The sequence below is a fragment of the Rhinoraja longicauda genome, chromosome 6 (assembly GCF_053455715.1).
Source record: "Rhinoraja longicauda isolate Sanriku21f chromosome 6, sRhiLon1.1, whole genome shotgun sequence".
Classification (NCBI taxonomy): Eukaryota; Metazoa; Chordata; class Chondrichthyes; order Rajiformes; family Arhynchobatidae; genus Rhinoraja; species Rhinoraja longicauda.
This window is the reverse complement of record NC_135958.1, coordinates 1,359,218-1,380,692: the sequence shown is the minus strand read 5'-3', so window position 1 is coordinate 1,380,692 and position 21,475 is coordinate 1,359,218. Positions and strand designations below refer to the sequence as shown.

General features: G+C 44.3%; 1 protein-coding gene across 1 annotated transcript in view; it reads left to right on the top strand.

Annotated features, from left to right (window-relative positions):
• Positions 1 to 21,475, top strand: part of LOC144594165 (V-type proton ATPase subunit d 1) — a 44,043-nt gene that overhangs the window by 8,954 nt on the left and 13,614 nt on the right. The gene's annotated exons all lie outside the window — the stretch shown is intronic.

The window sequence follows — 21,475 nt, the reverse complement described above, 5'->3', positions numbered from 1 at the left end:
TGTTGACCTTGGAAATAGGGTGGTGTTGGGGCGGGGGTAATGATCACAACCTTGTTCTCAACAGAACTGCTTTGGAGATGGTCAATAGTTTCAAGTTCCTAAGCATCCACATAACCAGCAATGTAAATTGCAAATACACTACCCTTCCTCCAGAGGTCAGGAATACTGCAGCTCAGTGCAAAAATTGAATAGAAATAGGATTTGATATATGCTGTTTGGAGCACTATGGTTGCAAATCGAAATCGGTATGGGTAGAACTGCAAAATAGCCAAGGGCAGAAAACGCTGGGGGGGGGGGGGGGGGGGGTTGTATACAGACCACCAAGCAGCAGTAGGGAGGTTGGGGATGTGTGTAGCAAAGGTATAGCAGTTATCATGGGTGACTTTAATCTACATATAGATTGGGCCAACCAAATTGGTAACAGCGCTGAGGAGGAGGATTTCTTGGAATGTGTACGGGATGGTTTTTTAAACCAATATATAGAAGACCCAACTAAAGGACAGGCCGTCCTTGACTGGGTATTGTGTAATGAGGAAGTTTTAGTTAGTGATCTTGTTGTGCAAGGCCCCTTGGGCAACAGTGGGCATAATATGGTGGAATTCTGCATTAGGATGGAGAGTGACACGGTTAATTCAGAGACTAGGGTCCTGAACTTAAAGAAAGGAGACTTTGAAGGAATGAGACAGGAATTGTCTAGGATAGACTGGCAAATTTTATTTAAAAGATTGACGGTGGAGATGCAATGCAAAGATTTAAAAACCGCATGGATGAACTCCAAAAAATGTTCATCCCTTTCTGGTGAAAAAATAAAAATGGGAAGGCGGCTCAATGGTGGCTAACGAGGGAAATCAAGGATAGTGTTAAATCCAAGGAAAAGGCATATAAATTGGCCAGAGGGAGCAGCAAACCGGAGGACTGGGAGAAATTTAGAACTCAACAGAGGACAAAGGGGTTAATTAAGAGGGGAAAAGAAGAGCATGAAAGAAAGCTTGCGGGGAATATAAAAAACTGACTAAAAGCTTCTTTAGATATGTAAAAAGGAAAAGATTAGTGAAGACAAAGATAGGTCCCTTACAATCAGAGACAGGTGAATTTATAATGGGAAACAAAGAAATGGCAGAACAGTTAAACGAGTAGAGGCAAAATGCTGGAGTAACTCAGCGGGTCAGGCAGCATCTCTGGAGAGAAGTAATAGGTGACGTTTCGGGTCGAGATCCTTCTTCAGTACTTTGGTTCTGTCTTCACTACGGAAGACACAATCTCCCAAAAATACTAGGGGATTGAGGATTTAGGGGAGGGAGGAACTGAAGGGAATCCACATTAGTCAGGAAATGGTGTTAGGTAAACTGTTGGGACTGAAGGCAGATAAATCCTCAGGGCCTGATGGCTGCATCCCAGAGTACTCCAGGAGGTGGCCCTAGAAATTGTGGATGCATTGGTGATCATTTTCCAATATTCTCTCGACTTTGTCATGTGGACTGGAGGGTAGCCAATGTAAACCCACTTTTTAAGAAAGGAGGGAGAGAGAAAACAGGGAATTATAGACCAGTTAGCCATTCATCGGTAGTGGGGAAGATGCTTGAGTCGATTGTTAAAGATGTTATAGCAGTGCATTTGGAAAGCAGTGATAGGATCAGTCAAAGTCAGCATGGATTTATGAAGGGGGCAATCATGCTTGACTAATCTGGATTTCTTTGAGGATGTAACAAGTAGAATGGACAGGTAGAGCCAGTGGATGTGATGTATCTGGACTTTCAAAAAGCCTTTGACAAAGTTTAGTTTAGAGATACAGCGCGGGACACAGGGCCTTCAGCCCACTGAGTCCGTGCCGACCAGCGATCATCCTACACACTAGGGAAAACTTACCATTTTTCCCCCCCCAAAGTCAATTAACCTACAAACCTGAAGATAGACACAAAGCTGGCGTCACCCAGCGGTAACAGGCAGCAACTATATAGGAAAGGAACAGGTGAAGTTTTGGGTCGAGACCCTTCTTCAGAGGTCCCACACAAGAGATTAGGGTGCAAAATTAGAGCAAGTGGTATAGGGGGTAGGATATTTTATGAATACAAATTGTTTGGCTTTGGTAACAACACCACATTTTGAATTTAGTCCCCACTAAAGGTTGACACCCTATGCAATATTGAAGGCTGTTGCAAACATTGAAATTACTGCCTCTGAAATATTAAACTAGAGAGATGTCTAAAAATTAACCACGTTTAATAAGGTCCCACACGGGAGATTGCCTTTGATAAGGTCCCACATGGGAGATTGGTGAGCAAATTTAGAGCACATGGTATTGTGGGTAAGGTGTTAACATGGATAGAAAATTGGTTGGCAGACAGGAAGCAAAGAGTAAGAGTAAACGGGTCCTTTTCAGAATGGCAAGCAGCGGCGAGTGGAGTGCCGCAAGGCTCGGTGTTGGGGCCGCAACTGTTTACCATATATATTAATGATTTGGATGAAGGAATTAGAAGCATCACTAGCAGGTTTGCGGATGACACAAAGCTGGGTGGCAGTGTGAACTGTGAAGAGGAGGTTGTAGGGTGACCTGGACAGGTTGAGTGAGCGGGCAGATGCGTGGCAGATGCAGTATAATATAGATAAATGTGAGGTTATCTACTTTGGCGGCAAAAACAAGGAGGCAGATTATTATCTCGATGGTGTTGGGTTAGGTAAGGGGGAAGTTCAGCGAGACCTGGGTGTCCTTGTACACCAGTCACTGAAAGTTGGCGTGCATGTACAGCAGGCAGTGAAGAAAGCTAATGGCATGTTGGCCTTCATAACGAGAGGATTTCAGTATAGGAGTAAATAGGTTCTTCTGCAGTTGTATTAGGGCCTTGGTAAGACCACGTCTGGAGTATTGTGTACAGTTTTGGTCTCCTAATTTGAGGAAGGACATCCTTGTAATTGAGGCCGTGCAATGTAGGTTCACGAGATTGGTCCCCGGGATGGCGGGACTGTCATATGAGGAAAGATTGAAAAGAGTAGGCTTGTATTCACTGGAGTTTAGAAGGATGAGAGGGGATCTTATAGAAACATAAAATTATAAAAGGACTGGACAAGCTAGAGGCAGGAAAAATGTTCCCAATGTTGGGCGAGTCCAGAACCAGGGGCCTCAGTCTTAGAATAAAGGGGAGGCCATTTAAAACTGAAGTGAGAAGGAACTTTTTCACCCAGATAGTTGTGAATTTGTGGAATTCTCTGCCACAGAGGGCAGTGGAGGCCAAATCACTGGATGGATTTAAGAGAGAGTTAGATAGAGCTCTAGGGACTGGTGGAATCAAGGGATATGGGGAGAAGGCAGGCACGGGTTATTGATTGTGAACGATTAGCCATGATGATAATGAATGGCGGTGCTGGCTCGAAGGACAGAATGACCTCCTCCTGCACCTATTTTCTATGTTTTCTATCTATGTTTTCTATGTTTAATTCAAAGACCAGAGGGTAGTCCTATTATTATTAAACAATCTATTTGTAGGTTCTTGTGTACCTTTGGTTTTTTTTCATTGTAAAACTTAGACTGCATTTCAAAAAGTTTTGCCCTGACCATTATTTGTATTTGGAAAAATATTTTAGGATGCCATGAATAGCTGTATATAAAACAATAGATCTTTTTGTTTCCTCTTTTTTGCCTTCAATCCCAAAAAGAGAATAACCCAAACCATGATTTCTTCAACTCTAAAGAAAATAAGGGTCGGAGCAGAAATGCTGAAGTTGTATAATAGGTTGTGGAAGGAAAGCAAATTAATGTTCAGGTTTCATAATCATAACCATGTAAAGATTAAAAGTAAACACATTTTAAGATGCGGGATGGGTGAAAGGGGGAGTGTGCAAAATTACCGTGCAAAATGAAGGTTTAGATGGTAGGCTCAGCAGGCAGGTGTCCTAGCCTGAGAGCTGGACATATTATTGAAGCTTGAAATGGCCAATTGTGTTCTATAACTCTGACTTTTGGCAACAAAGCAGGAGAAGCCACTTCTGGTTTAAGCTTATGCCAGAGCTGGATTGAGATATCAAACAGAAGTGCAGACATGTGGGCAGAAGGGCTGTCTCATTGTTTCGTTCCATCGCCAAATGTTGTCATCTCTTTTAACTTTTAATCTCTCCTGCCATCTACTCGCAACACTTGCTTTTGTTCTCTTCCCAATTTTGCTTGTTCTTAAAACTTGTTTATCCCAATTGTCTTCAACTGCTTCTCTAAGTGCTGCCTGACCCATGTGTTTATTCATTTACTGTTTTATCGCCAATTTCAGCATCTGTTTGGAGACACAAAGATCTGCAGATGATAGCAGAACAGCAACGTGCTGGAGTACAACAGCACGTCAGGCAGGACCTGCGATGGGAATAGACAGGCGATGTTTTGGTTTGGAACCTTTCAGATTGTAGTAGGGGGGGGAGAAAGGTGGAAAAGAGTGAGGGTGGAACAAAGCCTGGCAAGTGATGGGTGGATACAGGTGAGGGGGCCGGGGGAGGTTGGATTGGCAGATGGGTTGAGTATATGACAAAGGCTAGAGATGAAAAAAAGACTAAAAGGTGTTTGATATGGCGAGGAGTGAAATGTAAAGCCATAGGGAGGGGTATAGTTGGAAGATAACATGCGGGGGGGGGGGGGGGGAGAGAATGAAAGGAAGGAGGGATGGGATATTCAGACAAATGTGTGCACTTTGGGGTAGGGCAAAGGAACGAGAGAAAGGGTGAGAGGGGTATTACTCTGGAGAATTCAATGTTTATACGGTCGGGATGTAGGCTACCCAAAAAGAAAATGAGGTGATGTTCCTCCAGTTTGTGTGTGACCTCACTTTGCTAATGGAGGAGTATAAAGCCTGGAAATAAAGATGTCCCAAACCGGAAACCATAGATGAATAAGGAGGTACAGAATCTGCTGAGGGCATGCAACAATGCCTTTAAATCTGGTGAGACTTCAGCATACAGTGTTGCCAGGTCAAACCTGAACAAAGGTATAAAAAGGGCCAAAGACACCCACAGGCAACGGGTGGAAGACCACTTCAGTAGCACAAACACCAGAAGCATGTGTCAGGGTGTCAGGGACATCACTGGCTACAAGAGCAGCCCTGCCTGCCCCCACAGCGATATCACACTAACCAACGAGCTAAACACCACCTTTGCCTGCTTCGAAACTGGCAACACCACCTTGAGTGGAAGAACCCCAGCCGAGGCGGAGGGACAGGTCTTGCAACTGAGCACACAGGAAATACAACGCGCTCTGCAAAGGGTCAACCCACGCAAGGCTGCAGGGCTGGATGGAGTTCAAGGAAGGGTACTTAGGGACTGTGCTGAACAGTTGACTGAGGTATTCACCAGGATCTTTAACCTGTCGTTATCTCTGGCTACGGTCCCCAAGTGCCTGAAGTGTCATATGTTGAAAGACTGGAGCGACTAGGCTTGTATACACTGGAATTTAGAAGGATGAGAGGGGATCTTATCGAAATGTATAAGATTATTAAGGGGTTGGACACGTTAGAGGGAAGAAACATGTTCCCAATGTTGGGGGAGTCCAGAACAAGGGGCCACAGTTTAAGAATATGGGGTAGGCCATTTAGAATGGAGATGAGGAAAAACTTTTTCAGTCAGAGAGTTGTGAATCTGTGGAATTCTCTGCCTCAGAAGGCAGTGGAGGCCAGTTCTCTGAATGCATTCAAGAGAGAGCTAGATAGAGCTCTTAAGGATAGCGGAGTCAGGGGGTATGGGGATAAGGCAGGAACGGGGTACGGATTGAGAATGATCAGCCACGATCACATTGAATGGTGGTGCTGGCTCGAAGGGCCGAATGGCCTACTCCTGCACCTATTGTCTATTGTCTAAGTCGGCTACCATAGTGCCGGTGCCGAAAAAAGTAAAGATCATCAACCTGAACGACTACCGTCCGGTTGCCCGAACTCCTATAGTCATGAAGTGCTTTGAAAGGCTGGTCCTCTCACACATCAAATCCAGCACCCCTGCCTCATTGGACCCACATCAATTTGCATACAGGGCAAACAGATCCACAGAGGACGCCATCTCTCTGGCTCTTCACACTGTCCTGACTCACCTGGAGAGACGGGGCACATACGTGAGGATGCTATTCATTGACTATAGCTCTGCCGTCAACACGGTCATCCCCACCAAGCTCATCACCAAACTCCACCAGCTAGGCCTCAGCTCGTCGTTATGCGACTGGATCCTGGACATCCTGCTGGAGCGACCGCAGGCAGTGAGAATGGGCCCACACCTGTCTTCCAGTATCACCCTGAGTACCGGCACACCACAGGGCTGTGTTCTGAGCCCCATGCTCTACTCCCTATTCACACACGACTGTGTTCCTGCATTCGAAGCCAACACCATTTGTTAAGTTTGCAGACGACACAACGGTGATCGGGCTTATCACCAACGGTGATGAAACAAAATACAGAGCGGAGGTGCAGAACCTGGCGGACTGGTGCTCTGATAACAACCTGTCCCTAAATACCACCAAGACCAAGGAACTTCCGTAGGTCACACAACGGGGAATACGCCCCGATCTTTATCTATGGGGACAGTGTGTAGAGAGTGTCCAGCTTCAAGTTTCTGGGCACTCACATTTCGGAGGACCTAACATGGTCCACTAACACTGCTGCACTGGTCAAGAAGGTGCAGCAACGACTGTTCACCCTAAGAACACTGAAAAAGTCTGGTCTACCCCAACAGCTGCTGACGACATTCTACCGCTGCACCATAGAGAGCATCCTAACACATGGCATCCCTGTGTGGTATCTCAGCTGCACGGAGGCAGAGAGGAAAGCTCTTCAACGGGTAGTCCATAGAGCTCAGAGGACTATCGGAACACAGCTACCAGCCTTGAAGGGCATCTACAACACACGATGCCTCAGAAAAGCCACCAGCATCCACAAAGACTCTTCACACCCCTGCAACAGTCTGTTCGAACTTCTACCATCGGGCAGACGATTCAAGGCCTTCTACGCCCTCACCTCCAGACTCAGGAACAGCTTCATCCCCAGGGCCATAGCTGCTATGAACCGGTCCTGCTGAGCCGGATGGTCACGCCGCACAGTCAACCGGCACAGATCTACTTGCATTTTATTCTGTTTTAAAACTGTTCTAATTTGTTTCATTGGGTTGTTTAAATGAATACTGACAAGCTAATTAATTTATTGCATCGTATGGGAGGCGCATTCCCAATCTCGTTATACCCCTGTACAATGACAATAAAGATATATTGTATTGTATTGGAAGGGGAGTTAAAATAGTTATAACCAGGAGATCCAGCAGGTCTCGCCTGACCCAACGTAAGTGTTCAGTGAAACGGTTGCTTGGCCTTGCTAATGCAAAGCAGGCCATGGTTGGTGCACTAAGTGCAGTAGATGAAGTTTGAGGAGGTGCACGTGAACCCGTTTCACCTGGAAGGTGAACCCAGATGGAGGTGAGGGAGGAGGTGCAGGGACAGGTGTTCATCTCCTGCAGTTGCAGGGGACAAATTACCTGGGGAATGAGTGGTGTGGGTGGGAAGGGATGACAAGTGGTGGGATAGACAATAGACAATAGGTGCAGGAGTAGGCCATTCAGCCCTTCGAGCCAGCACCGCCATTCAATGCGATCATGGCTGATCACTCTCAATCAGTACCCCGTTCCTGCCTTCTCCCCATACCCCCTCACTCCGCTATCCTTAAGAGCTCTATCCAGCTCTCTTGAAAGCATCCAACGAACTGGCCTCCTGCCTTCTGAGGCAGAGAATTCCACACCTTCACCACTCTCTGACTGAAAAAGTTCTTCCTCATCTCCGTTCTAAATAGCCTACCCCTTATTCTTAAACTGTGGCCCCTTGTTCTGGACTCCCCCAACATTGGGAACATGTTTCCTGCCTCTAATGTGTCCAATCCCCTAATTATCTTATATGTTTCAATAAGATCCCCCCTCATCCTTCTAAATTCCAGTGTATACAAGCCCAATCGCTCCAGCCTTTCAACATACGACAGTCCCGCCATTCCGGGAATTAACCTAGTGAACCTACGCTGCACGCCCTCCATAGCAAGAATATCCTTCCTCAAATTTGGAGACCAAAACTGCACACAGTACTCCAGGTGCGGTCTCACCAGGGCCCGGTACAACTGTAGAAGGACCTCTTTGCTCCTATACTCAACTCATCTTGTTACGAAGGCCAACATTCCATTGGCTTTCTTCACTGCCTGCTGTACCTGCATGCTTCCTTTCATTGACTGATGCACTAGGACACCCAGATCTCGTTGAACTCCCCCTCCTCCTAACTTGAAGGTGGCGGAAATGTCGGTGAATGATGCAGAGGCCCCCTTACTTGTATCCTCCAATCACATGCCAGAGAGAGAGAGAAAGAAGTGGTTAACATTTCAGTTCAAGAATCACTCATCAATTATATGTACTAAGAATAACAAAAATCATCCGTCAAAAATCCCACAGTGCCAGCTTCAAATACATCGCCCACAATACAAAGTTCAAAACATCAGGACATACCAGCCAATCATACGCAATAAATATAACTCACTGATACAAAAATATTTGGTATATCTGGCTAACTGCGATTGATGCAATAAGTGCATGCACAATAGATAGCATTACTGCCTTGTCATTCATGATTTTGTAGGTCGCATTTTACAAAATGTAAAATTCTCAAGTCGAACATGGGTCAAAGGAGGAATCCTGCATCATAGTATATTCATCAAAATAAAGGCAAGGCAAATGACTGACAGTTACACAAGTGAACATAACAGATGCTGATAACTTAGCAGGTCAGGCAGCGTTTATGGAGGGCATGGATAGGTGATGTTTCAGGGTGGACCATTCTCCAGAGATTGCAGTTGGGGGTGGGGTAGATGCTGGAAAAGTAGCGAGGCAGGACAAAACCAGACCTAAGTATTTTAACTTTTTATATTCTGTCTAAGCAAGAAGAAACCTCATGAATCGACACCTACCAACTCTCACCACATGCCTTACTAGAAAGCGTAATCTTTCTTTGGTGAGTGGGACAACGTGAAGGCTAATAGCTATTAACTGCCTAGTTGACACATTTATCTTGGGCAGTGTTGTGACAAATAATTCAGAGCAGAATATTTAGCATATGTTTCTTTTCACTTCTTTCTCGCTCCATCTCCCTTGGCTTTTCCTGGCCTTGCCTTGCTCTACCTAAAATTGAATTCTACATTTTAATAAGCTTTTGACTAAAACGTAATTTATTGTAATTTCACCGTGGCCACTAAATTGCGTGAGCCGTCATCCACAACTTGTATTGAAAGGTAACAGGGCCGCTTCGCGTTAACCCCACGGGACCTTGTAATATTAAAGTACCTATTTCTATTGTGTTGCATTTTTAGCTATCTAATGTCCAGTATAGCAATAATAGACTAGCTTTTACATTAGTTACCTGTAGTCTCTGAGACACAAAAGCAAATTGTCACATCAGATTTCTAAATTCCAGTTCTTGGTAACCTATTTCTCTCTTAAAAAATTGGATTTGCTATTTTAAGTGCAATTCATTACTTCTACTTGCGTTTGAGGCAGCAGAAGTTATGTAACGCCCTCCAGGCGCTGTAGCCAGTGCAATGTGCTGTTGTCGAGGGCCGTGTGGTCTACCCCTCCACCAGGGGGGCGGAGGACATTGCAGTCGAAAATGATGTGCTGCGCTGTTTGCTGGTCTGCTCCACACACGCAGGCTGCTGATGAACGTAACCCCCAACTATGCATGTTGGCGTTGAACGGGCCGACCCCTGTGCAGAGCCGGTTCAGGGCGACCCACTCTTTGCGGGGCATGTCCAAGCCGGGTGGGGCTGTGGTGTTCGGTGCGACAGTGAATTGAGGAGGTCGCAATGTCTGTTCCCAGCTGGTTCTCCATGCTCCTGGTATGTTGAAACCGGAGCCACAGAGGGTCGCTGCATGACGGGAGAAAGGGCGACGAGATGACAGGCGTTGAGGTTCCAGTTGCTGTGAATCCTGGGCGAGGTGGTGCAAAGGATGTTTGGCGTCCGATGGGGCCTTGCACACCAGCCTATGAGTGAAGGACTCTCTGCGAAGCTTGGCGGGTGCGATACCTGCGAGGGAGTAGGGCGTAGGCAGCCAGTGATGATCCGCATGGTGTCGTTGAGGGTGGCGTTTAGCTTGCTAGTATGAGTGCTGCGGCAGCATGCTGGGGCGCCGTACTCAGCGGCGCTGTACACGAGTGCAAGAGCACTGGTTCAGAGAGTAGATGTCCTGGCGCCCCATTACGATCAGGCGAAGCAACGCAGGAGGTTGTTCCGTGCCGAGACTCTAGCACGGAGAGCTTCAAGGTGTTGCTTGTAGGTCAGCTGCCGATCTAGTTTCACCCCGAGGTATGTAGGAAATGGGTTGTATGGTAGGGGTGACCCATTGAGGGTGACGGTTAGCTGGCGTTGAGCTTCCTTGTTCAGGTGAAAGGCCGTTGTGGTGGTTTTTGCCACACTCAGTTTTAGTCTCCAGGTGTTAATGTAGCCCTCGACAAGTTCCATATCCGCCGAGAGCACATCCTCAACATTTGACCACCTCCAGTCTGAGTGCAGTAGGGCCAAGTCATCTGCATATCCATACTGGTGCGAGGTTGTGCGTGGCAGATCGCTGATATAGAGATTGAAGAGCATGGGGGCCAGTACGGAGCCTTGGGGGACTCCGTTTCTGAGGCGTCGCAGTCGGCTAGATTGTCTGTCGCTGGTCTTGAGTACAAAACTGTGGTTGGCAAGGATGTTAGCAAGGAACCGCACTAAATGATGGTCAGAGATGGTTCGGAGTAGCTTCAAGATCCGGCCCTGGTGCCACACAGTATCATAGGCGGCGGTGAGGTCCACCAGTGTGATGCCCGCCATGTGACCCTTTTCGAAACTGTCTTCAATGTCATTGGTCAGCTTGACTATTTGGTAGGTGGTGCAGTGTCCACGCCGAAATCCAGCTTGTTCAGCGGGTAGTTGAGGGTCGACGATTGGATTGAGCCAGGCCAGGAGAAGCCATTCGAGGAGCTTGTACAAGACACAGAGGAGTGAGATGGGCCGATAGTCCCTTGGGTCGCCCACAGGCTTGTTAATTCACTACTAATATTACATTTTGACAGATTGTGCTGCCTCTTTTCATAGAAAGATGTTTGTCATTATTGAAATGAAAACCAAATTGTCTTTTTTTGCTCTCTGTCTGTAATTAAGAGAATGTGATTTATATTCCAGGAGTTTATAAAGCAGAACTTTTCTGGTTATAGTTTACAAGTTCTTTCAACTGAATCTTCAGGGAAATAACAGTCAAATCCTAGAAGTACTATACTAACATCCGAAGAACACTCTGTTCCCTGTAGTTAATGTTCTCATTTCAAAATGCTTGATGGAGCAAAGGTACAAGTCTCTAAAGATGGGGATGCATTTCCAGTAAAAATGCTAACCAGATGTTCAGAAAACTCTCTTTCCTGAAGTGTTTAAAAAAAAAAAAAAGTGTCTTGGAGCACGTAGAATCTGAATTAATTGTAACGAAAGAGAGACTAATGGAAAGTTCACATTTAACATGTGTAAACATTTTGCACTGTTCACAGCCCATGAGCATGAAGATTGACTGGTCTGCTTGAGTGTAAAGTCTCTAGATTTTGTTAATTATTTCCCAACAAAATTCAGCAAGCAGAAATTAAGGCTAAGGGAATAATGAGTATGTGGTGGCCTGCCTGGGGTTTCAGTGTTGTAAAGTGCAAAAGTTCTATTGATTCCAGGATTAAAACACTTTAGAGAAATTATACATTTGCACCTTGCCATGCTGCTTATTTGTGCCATCATTGCAGCATTGGGGACGATAGTTTCCATAATTGTTATGATAGTTAAAAGATAGCAAGATTTATGAACAAGTATGAAGCAACAACTTGCATGGCTATAATAGCTGTATAAAAATAATTAAAAACTCTTGAGTATTTCACAAAGTGCAATGAGAGACAAATGAACCCGGAGCAAGACAAGTTAACAAAAGTAGTAAGCAGGAACTTGGTCGAAGATATCTTTCAGGCGGAAGGAGAGGGCACTGCAGAAAATCCTGTTTGGAAAGATTTGCCAGATTTCTTTCAGGGGGTAATACGCAGCATGGATAGCTGTAGACTGTATATTGTTTTTAAGAAAGCATTCTTAAATGCTTTTTACACAGTGCAGCGACAGAGTTGCTGCCTCACAGTGCTGGAAACCCAAGTTTGATCTTGACTACGGGTGTTGTCTGTGCAGAATTTGTAAGTTCTTCCTGTGACCGCCTAGGGTTTCTCCAGGTGCACTGGCTTCCTCCCTCATTCCAAAGACATACAGGTTTGTAGGTTAATTGGCTTCTGTAAATTGTTCCTAATGTGTAGCTTAGAACTAGTGTATGGATGATCGTTAATCCGTGTGGACTTGATGGGTCAAAGGGCCTGTTTTCATGTTATATCTCAAAAACCAAAACTAAATTTGACAGGATACCACAAAAGGCTGGTGCATAAAGTAAGAGTAGGTGATATTATAATACCATGGATTGAAGATTAATTATCACAGCTGGAATAAACAGCTTTGTTTCAGGCTGGCAATGAGTAACTAATGGGCTGCCCCAAGATTGGTCATTCACCCTCTTATTTACATTAATGAAACTCAGGAAGATGTATGTCTGTAGGAAGGAACTGCAGATACTGGTTTACACCGAAGATAGACACAAAATGTTGGAGTAACTCAGCGGGTCAGACAACATCTCTGGAGAAAATGAATGGGTGACATTTCGGCTCCAGACCCTTCTGCAGAGTCTGAAGAAGTGTCTCGACCTGAACCATCACCTATTTTTAAATTTAGAAAAATCGGGGAATTAGGCCTGGAGAACATGCATGGAAGAACCAAACCCCAGGGGAAGGTCAGTAATGATGATATTGAATGGCAGGGCAGGTTTAAGGGCTGAATGGTCTACTCCTGCCCCAATCATGTTCAGAGTGGCTTGAGGTATAGCTGCTAATAGTGATGCAGTATTAAAAGAATAAATTGGGTGGTGGTGCTTGTCGGTTAGAATATTGAAAGGATAACCTCTGGAGGTTTTTAAGCATGATAATTTCATCTTGGAAAGACTACTGAGGGCAGCACAATGGCATAGAGGTAGAGTTGCTGCCTTACAGCAAAAGAGACCAGGGTTTGATCTTGGTGCTGTCTGCACGGAGTTTGTACGTTTCCCCTGTGACCGTGTGGGTTTATTCCGGATGCTCCGGTTTCCTCCCACATTCCAAAGATGTACAGGTTGGAAGGTTAATTGGCTTAAGGTACTAAAGGTGGCAGATTTAAACAACTGCCAGGTAGCATTAGGTTTATCCAACTCCAACAAATATATCAATTTTCTTTCTCTTTTACTCATTGTAAAAAAATCTTTAATTTTTTTTTATGCATAGCAAAAAGTTTGACCATGGAATATCTCAAGGTAATTTACAGTGAAGTGAGGCACTTAAAGCCTGATCACAATTCACGTAGAAGTGCAGAAGCTAAATGTAATAAGCTTCAGTAGCATAAAAATAATTTTGTCATCTGTTTGTGACAGCGGTTGAGGGGTAAATATTGATCAGGAGACTTGGAACTATCCTTCTTTAAATTAATGCCAAAGGATTGTTTTTACCCAATTGGGAAGGTACAAGAGACATCAGTTTGTCTCATTCGGTAGATAGCACCTTTGACGGTGAATGGTTTTCTGTGGAGTACTGGAGTTTCTGGTCAAGTCACTTGCTGCAATTTCCTATTAAACCTTTGAAGGTTTTATGATCAAATGTTGGAGTAACTGTTACTGCTTGAAAGTGACCCAAACTGACCTGTGAGAATGTTGCACAGGCCTTTAAGAACCCATGCACACACATTAAATTAACTTTACACCTGAACTTGTAAACTTGCATCTGTGGAAATGGAGCAGCATTTCACCTCACAGCTAATGAACTAGGAAATGTACTCTGGCTAAACTCAATCTGAACCTTTAGGTTTGACATGTGAAAACTATTATTTGGGCCAATTTTATATGAATTGATCATGTGATTTGTCTCAAGAGTGAAGCACCAATATATCTTATCTAGTCATGAATCAGTTGATGAGGTAGAGAGGGCCAGATTTGATATTGTGTAAAGTAGTTGGCATTCATAGCCTAGCTGCCTGGAATCTAGCAAAAAGTGATTAACACTTACTAGCAGTGTGGTGACTTTATACCTGTGTTTCATAGTATGCATTGTCGTAGAATCAGCAATCAACAAAGTACATATGGAGGAGAAAAGTAAAAGGCTGGAACGTGACAAACTAGTGAGATTTCCAGCTTCACAGAAACAGAACATGAAAGAGTTCAGCACACGAACAGGCTCTTCGGTCCTCGATGTCTGTGCTGAACATTGTGTATGTCAAGTTAAACTGATATCTCCTGCATCTATACGATGCATATCCCTCCATTTCCTGCATTTTCTTGTCAATCTAAAAGACTCTCAAACACCACTGTCCTATATGCTTCCATTGCCACCCTTGACAGTGCGTTCCATCAACCCACCTGTGTGTGTGTGTCAAGTCAAGTCAATTTTATTTGTATAGCACATTTAAAAACAACCCACGTTGACCAAAGTGCTGTACATCTGATTAGGTACTAAGGAAAAAAATGAAACATACAGTAGCACGCAAACAGTTCACAGCGCCTCCTCAATGAGCCTCAAACGCTAGGGAGTAGAAATAGGTTTTGAGCCTGGACTTAAAGGAGTCGATGGAGGGGGCAGTTCTGATGGGGAGAGGGATGCTGTTCCACAGTCTAGGAGCTGCAACCGCAAAAGCGCGGTCACCCCTGAGCTTAAGCCTAGACCGCGGGATAGTGAGTAGCCCCAAGTCGGCCGACCTGAGGGACCTGGAGTTAGAGAGGGGGGTTAGAAGATTTTTGATGTAGGGGGGGAATGTTCATTTAGGGCTTTATACGTGAATAGGAGGAGCTTGAAGTTGATTCTGTACCGTACAGGGAGCCAGTGGAGAGAGGCCAGAATCGGGGTGATGTGGTCCCTTTTACGGGTACCCGTCAGGAGTCTCGCTGCGGCGTTTTGGACCAGTTGCAGGCGGGACAGGGAAGATTGGCTGATCCCAGTGTATAGGGAGTTGCAGTAGTCTAGGCGGGAGGAAATGAAAGCGTGAATGATTTTTTCTGTGTCGTCGAATTGGAGGAAAGGTTTGATTTTAGCTATGGTTCGAAGTTGGAAGAAGCTGGCTTTTACCACAGCGTTGACTTGCTTATCAAATTTTAATGCAGAGTCAAATATCATGCCGAGGTTTTTGACTAGGCAGGATAGACTTCCAAGACTGCCTGTTATCGATTTGATGGAGTCGGGGGGGGCCGAATAGGATGACCTCAGACTTGCTCTCATTTAATTGGAGGAAGTTCTGTGCCATCCAACATTTTATGTCCTCAAGGCAGTGTAAGAGGCTGTTTAAATTTGACTGGTTGTTGGGTTTCAGGGGGAGTTAAAGCTGAGTGTCATCGGCATAGCAGTGGAAAGAAATGCCGTGCCTTTGAATGATTTGGCCAAGGGGGAGCATGTATAGAGAGAAAAGAATGGGGCCTAGGATGGAGCCTTGTGGAACTCCGCAGGAGAGGGTAGCTGGAGCAGAGGAATAACTGCCTATGTTGATGGCGAAACTCCTATCTTTGAGGTACGAAGCGAACCAGCTCAGGGCAGTGCCATCAATGACAACCGCGTACCGGAGACGGTCAATAAGGATGGTGTGGTCCACTGTATCGAACGCTGCGCTGAGGTCGAGAAGGAGCAGGATTGCACAGTCGCCGGTGTCGATGGCGAGAAGCAGCTCGTTGTGTACCTTCAACAAGGCAGACTGTGCTGTGGTGGGCTCTGAAACCTGACTGGAAACTTTCCAGGATGGTGTATTGGTGCAGGTAGGGCACTAATTGGTTTAGAATTGCCTTTTCAAGGACTTTTGACAGGAATGGCAGTTTGGAAATGGGTCTGTAGTTGCTAGGCAAGGTGGGGTCTAGGTTAGGTTTTTTCAGTAGGGGCTGGACCACCGCGTGCTTGAAACGTGTGCGTGCGTGCAAGTGTAAAAACTTCCCTCCCACATGTCCTTTAAACTTGGTGTGTGTGCGTGCGCAAAAGCTTCCTCCCCACGTGTCCTTTAAACGATGCCCTGACCTTGAAGTGATGCCCTCTAGTCTAATATTTCCATCCTGGGAAAACTATTCAGGCGGTCGAACCTATCTATGCCTTTCATAATTTTGTTTACTTTCAGGGGTCTTCCCTCGAGCTCCACTCGAGAGAACAATCCAAGTTTGTCCAAAGTCACTTTATTGCCAGTAACATCTAATCGAGGAAGCATTCTGGTAAACTCTTTTGTCCCCTCTCCAAAGCCTCCACATCCTTCCTGAAATATGGTGACTGAAACTGCACACTATACCCAATGTGACCTAAACGTGTTTTATAAAACTGCCACATGACTTCCTGACTCTTCTACTTAATGTCTTGACTGATGAAAGCAAGAAAAATGTACACCTTCTTTACCCTTATCTACTTGTGTTGCCACTTTCAGGGAGCTATGAACTTGGTCCCAAGATTCCTCTGTACTTCAATGCTGTTACGTTTTTTTTCATTAAGTGTGTACTTGCCCTTCAGATTTGACCTCACAAAGTGCAACACTTTACACTTGCTCAGATTGAACTTAATCTGCCATTTCCGACCATATCTGTAACTGGTGCAATTCCTACTATTCTTTGTCAGCCGCCTTCACTGTACGCAATTCCACCAATTTTGGTGTCTTCTGCAAACTTACTAACCAACCCATCTACATTTACATCCAAATCATTTGTGCGTATATATATCACAAATAGAGGTCTAAGCACAGATCTCTGCAGAACACCACTGGTTGCAGACCTCCAGCTAGAGTAATACCATTCCACCACAATCCTGTCCTCTCTGGATAAGCCAAATTACCTGGTCTTCCTGGATCTGTCTTCTGGCTCGGTCTACCATGAGGGATATTTGATAATCTTACTAAAATCCATACACACAACCTCCACTGCCTACCTTCATCACCTTTGTCACCTTCTCAACAAGACTCAGTGAAGTTAGTATGACATGACCAGCTGCAATGCCGAGATGATTGTTCCTCCATCTCATTCTCTCCCAAATGCAAGAAAACCCTGTCCCAATGAATCCCCTGCAATAGCTACCACTGTGGTGAAGTTCATGGCCCTATAATTTCCTGGATTGTCTCTATTTCCCTTAAACAAGGGGCAGCATTAGCTGCTTTCCAATCTCCAGGATGTCACCTGTGGCCAGGCACATGCAATTTTCTCTCTTGCAGCTTTCAGTAACCTGGTATGGCTCCCATCAGACCCAGGAGATTTATCCATTTTAATGCTTTTGAAGAGACTCAACACTGCCACCACCACCTTGATGTGCTCTGATCTCGCTATCTTCCATGTCCTTAGTCAATACAGATGCAAAGTACTCATTTAGTACCTCACCTACATCATGCTCCTCCAAGCAAAATTCCCTCCTTTATCTTTGTGTGGTCCCACGTTCTCTCTAGTTATCCGCTTGTTTGTTTAATGTATATATAAAAAATCTTGGATTTTTTTATCCAACTTGCCAATGATATTTCTTGATCCCTTTTGACCGTTCTAATTGCCTGCTTGAGTTATTTCCTGCTTGCTTTATATTCCTCAAGGGCTCTGTCTGATTTCATCTTCCTAAACCTTGCATATGCTTCCTATTTCTTTCTGATTGAATTTACAACCTCTCCGATTATCCAAGGTTCCCTCACCTTTACTCTTGCCCCTCCTTCCTGGAACATGTTGGCCCTGAACTCTGATTTTTTTTTTTTAGATTTAGAAATACAGATGATCAGATGGCCTTTAAATAATTCCCACATGTCTTATGTCGGCTTATCCAATAACAGCTGCTCCCAGTTTACTCTTCCTAGTGCCTGCCCAATAATGTTGTAATCTGCTAGTTCCAGTCAAGTACTCCCCCCCCCCCCCCCCCCAAGGTCCAGCCTTATCCATAACAATCTTAACATTTTTGGAGGTCGACACAAAATGCTGGAGTAACTCAGCGGGTCAGGCAGCATCTCTGGAGAGAAGGAATGGGTGACGTTTCGGGTCGTGAGCCTTCTTCAGACTGATGTCAGGAGAGTGGGCGGGACATCCTCTGAGTCGGAGCCTTTGCACTGAGGAAGTCCAAGACAATTTTGGGGAAGTTAGTCATGCATAATGGCAACTACATTGAATGGCGGTGCTAGTTCGAAGGGCCAAATGGCCTACTCCTGCACCTATTGTCTATTGTCTATGTTTGGTCCCGCCAATGTATAAGAGTGCACATCTTGAACCACTCTTTCTCCCGCCCGCTCTTTGGAAAAACTATGGTACAATCCCATTGCACCTTTCTTAATTTTGAGCTATACTCTCCAGTATGTCATCTCTGATTAGCAACACAACTCCTCCACCTCTTATGTTCCTCTCTAATCACATCTAAAGCATCAAGACTCTGGAACGTTGAGGTGCCAGTTGTGCCCCTCTCGCAACCAAGTCTCCATAATGGCCACAACTTCATATTTCCACACACTGATCCAAGCTCCAAGTTCATCAGCTTTACCCTTGTGACCTCGTGCATGGAAATGAGCACATTTCAGCTACTTGGTCTCACCATGCCCGTAACCTCTTCCTGCCCTTCACAGTTGTGGCTGGATTGATCTCTGCATATGAAACTCAATGCAGCAGTGAATGAAATTCGCTTCAAATGACCTTCTCATTCTCAGTGCAACATTTTCCTCCTTTTCATGATTTGCAATAGTAATACATTAACATTGCTCCATCCAGACAAAAATAGCTTTAACACTATAGATATGGATAAGGTTTCTAATTGGGTAAGCCAACTTATGTACACCATCAAATTGAGCAATTTAGAATGTTCTTTATTTTTTATCAGTGTGAAAGTTATCAATCTTTGGCTGTAAGAGCTTGTGCTGTTCTGATTCCAGTTCCAGTAAGAAGGCTAAAGGCTAAATTGTTTCCTGATAAATCTAAAGTTTATGTGGGCGAGCTATCATTTTGAAACTATGAAAATTGTAAATATTTCATTTCTGCAACTCTTGCCAGTAATGATACCTGTGGTGAAATTTAGTGACTGAAGAAATAAAGGTGGAGTGAAGTGGGTCGAAAGAGATGGGGAAGAACAAACAATGGAAATGTTCCCTGACCAGGATGACTGGAAAATTGCAGTGCTATTTTTGAGCAATCTCCAGCAACACTGCCTTGTGAAATACCCGTGATGTGCATTTTAAAACTCTCTACTTTGTTTCGCACTGTGTAAGCAATTATTGGACTGCTAACGTATCAGCTTCCCTTGTCCTGAATTTTCAGTTCAACGGAACAATTCCAAATTTCCATATAGATTCTGTTACATTTACCTTTATCAATCTATGCCAAAAAAAGTATTTTAGGAAACAGACTTGACTTAATGCAATCACTGCACACTTTACAGTGCTCATGAGTATATTGGGCAGTATAAAGGCAACTTGTTACCTAAAATTGTAGGGTTCAATGTTCATACCATGTTGTAAGCTACCCAAGTGGAATATGACGTGGTGTTCCTCCAGTTTGTGTGTGGTCTCACTCTGGCAATGGAGGAGGCCCAGGACAGAGAGGTCTATGTGGGAATGGGAAGGGGAGTTAATGGTTAACAACTGGGACATCCAGTAGGCCTTGGTGGGGTGGGCGCAAGTGTTCAGCACGATAATGAATGAAGGTCTGCTTGAGGTTTAATTAAATGGACAGTCCTTGCTTGAGTTCTTGTTGAGGAACCTTGTTGAATTTGTGAAGTCGGTGGCAAAGCTGGTTCCTTCCTGACCTCTGGTGGGGTCTGCACACTCTCCCAGTGACTTGTGTGGTTTTCCTTCCACATCCAAAGACATGCGTTGGTAAGTTTATTAGCCACTGTAAATTGCTTTTGATGTGGAGGTGAATGATAGAATGAAGAGATTTGAGAATGTGCGGAGAATAAGTATGTAGATGGGCGTTTGATGGCTACTGTTGACTAGGTCAAAGGTTATGTTTCCGTGCTTCTAAGTTGATACCAAAAACAATCCTCTGTATTGAGTTAGTTTTAGGTTTTAGTTCTGTAACTAAAACATCTGGTTATATTTGATCAGTATACAAAATACTTCACATATTGTAAAACGCCTGGTTTCTCAAAGGGTTTAAATTTCAGTGGAATGAAGATGTTTGTAAGTTTTACATTTTTGGATTCTAATTGAAATGTATACTTTAAATTATGTTATTTAAAAACAATGTTTGTGGGTAATAATCACAAGTGATAATACATGTTGAAACTAGATACGTTGTTTTGTAGAACATGCAATAATTTTTAGTCCTGAATGTAATGAGAAAACCATGTTTTGCATGCATCCTACTTAACTGTAAGAATCAGATTTTGTGTTCAGGCTGCTGTTTGAACTAAATGAATTACAGTAAAAGTCAAAATGGTTAAGGTGAACACAATATACGTTTGTGAATGTTGCACAGTTCTGACAAAGAATCGTTGAATAAAAAAATAATGGTTTCATCTTTCCAGAGTTGCCGTTTGACCTGTGTTTTGTATTTCTGAATTTCAGCATCTGCAGTATTGTTGATTTTTTTTGTTTCACTTCCTGTTTGTGCCAAGTCCAAACATTTTCTTCGACTCATGGGTTTCCTAACTGAAGATAAATACTTTAAAAAAAACTGTGTTCCAAAGGATAGGTAGTAGTAGCTCCTTGGCCTTGTTATTGCTGGAGTACAGAAGTTTTGAAAGGGGAACTTGTGTGCACGTTCACCGACCCATCGGTTAGATAGAAGTCGGTGAAGCCACGGTTCTTCACAACCAAAGTGGACTACAGTGCTCCATCTAGTGCCAACCATGTTGCAGGATGTACAAGTGGTTGCTGGGGAAATGTTACATAATGTTGCCAGGATGGACAATTTTAAATCCTGAAAATTGACTGGACTGTGGTGGTTTGGATGCTGACAGGATATTTAATGGAGTTGTATAAAATTTGAGATCTAGATAATGCTTTCCTATCATCAGCATCAATCATTGTCTGTGAGGCATTATTAGTTAGAGGATTAGAAGTTGAAGAATATTTTGGCAGGGATCTGAAATCCTGAAGGGATGATGTAAAGAAACTCTTATATTTCAATAATACTAGTGACATTTGATGTACTACAACCAACCAGATTGCTGATCATAAGCCGGTCATTGGTATGTTGGCCTTTACTGCAGAAAATTTGACAAGTGCGAAGATGTATTTGCACTGCCAACCTCACTGGGTCATTTATCAGGAATGTTGTCTCTTGGTCAGGTCTCTCCCAGTAGAGGCTGCTGTGGGCATGCACTGGTACACTGCAAGGACTGGCTGAGGGTTCTTCAACTACACTTCACTAACTTGAGACTCCACCACCGTGGGCAAGGACACCTTGTGAAAGCTACCAT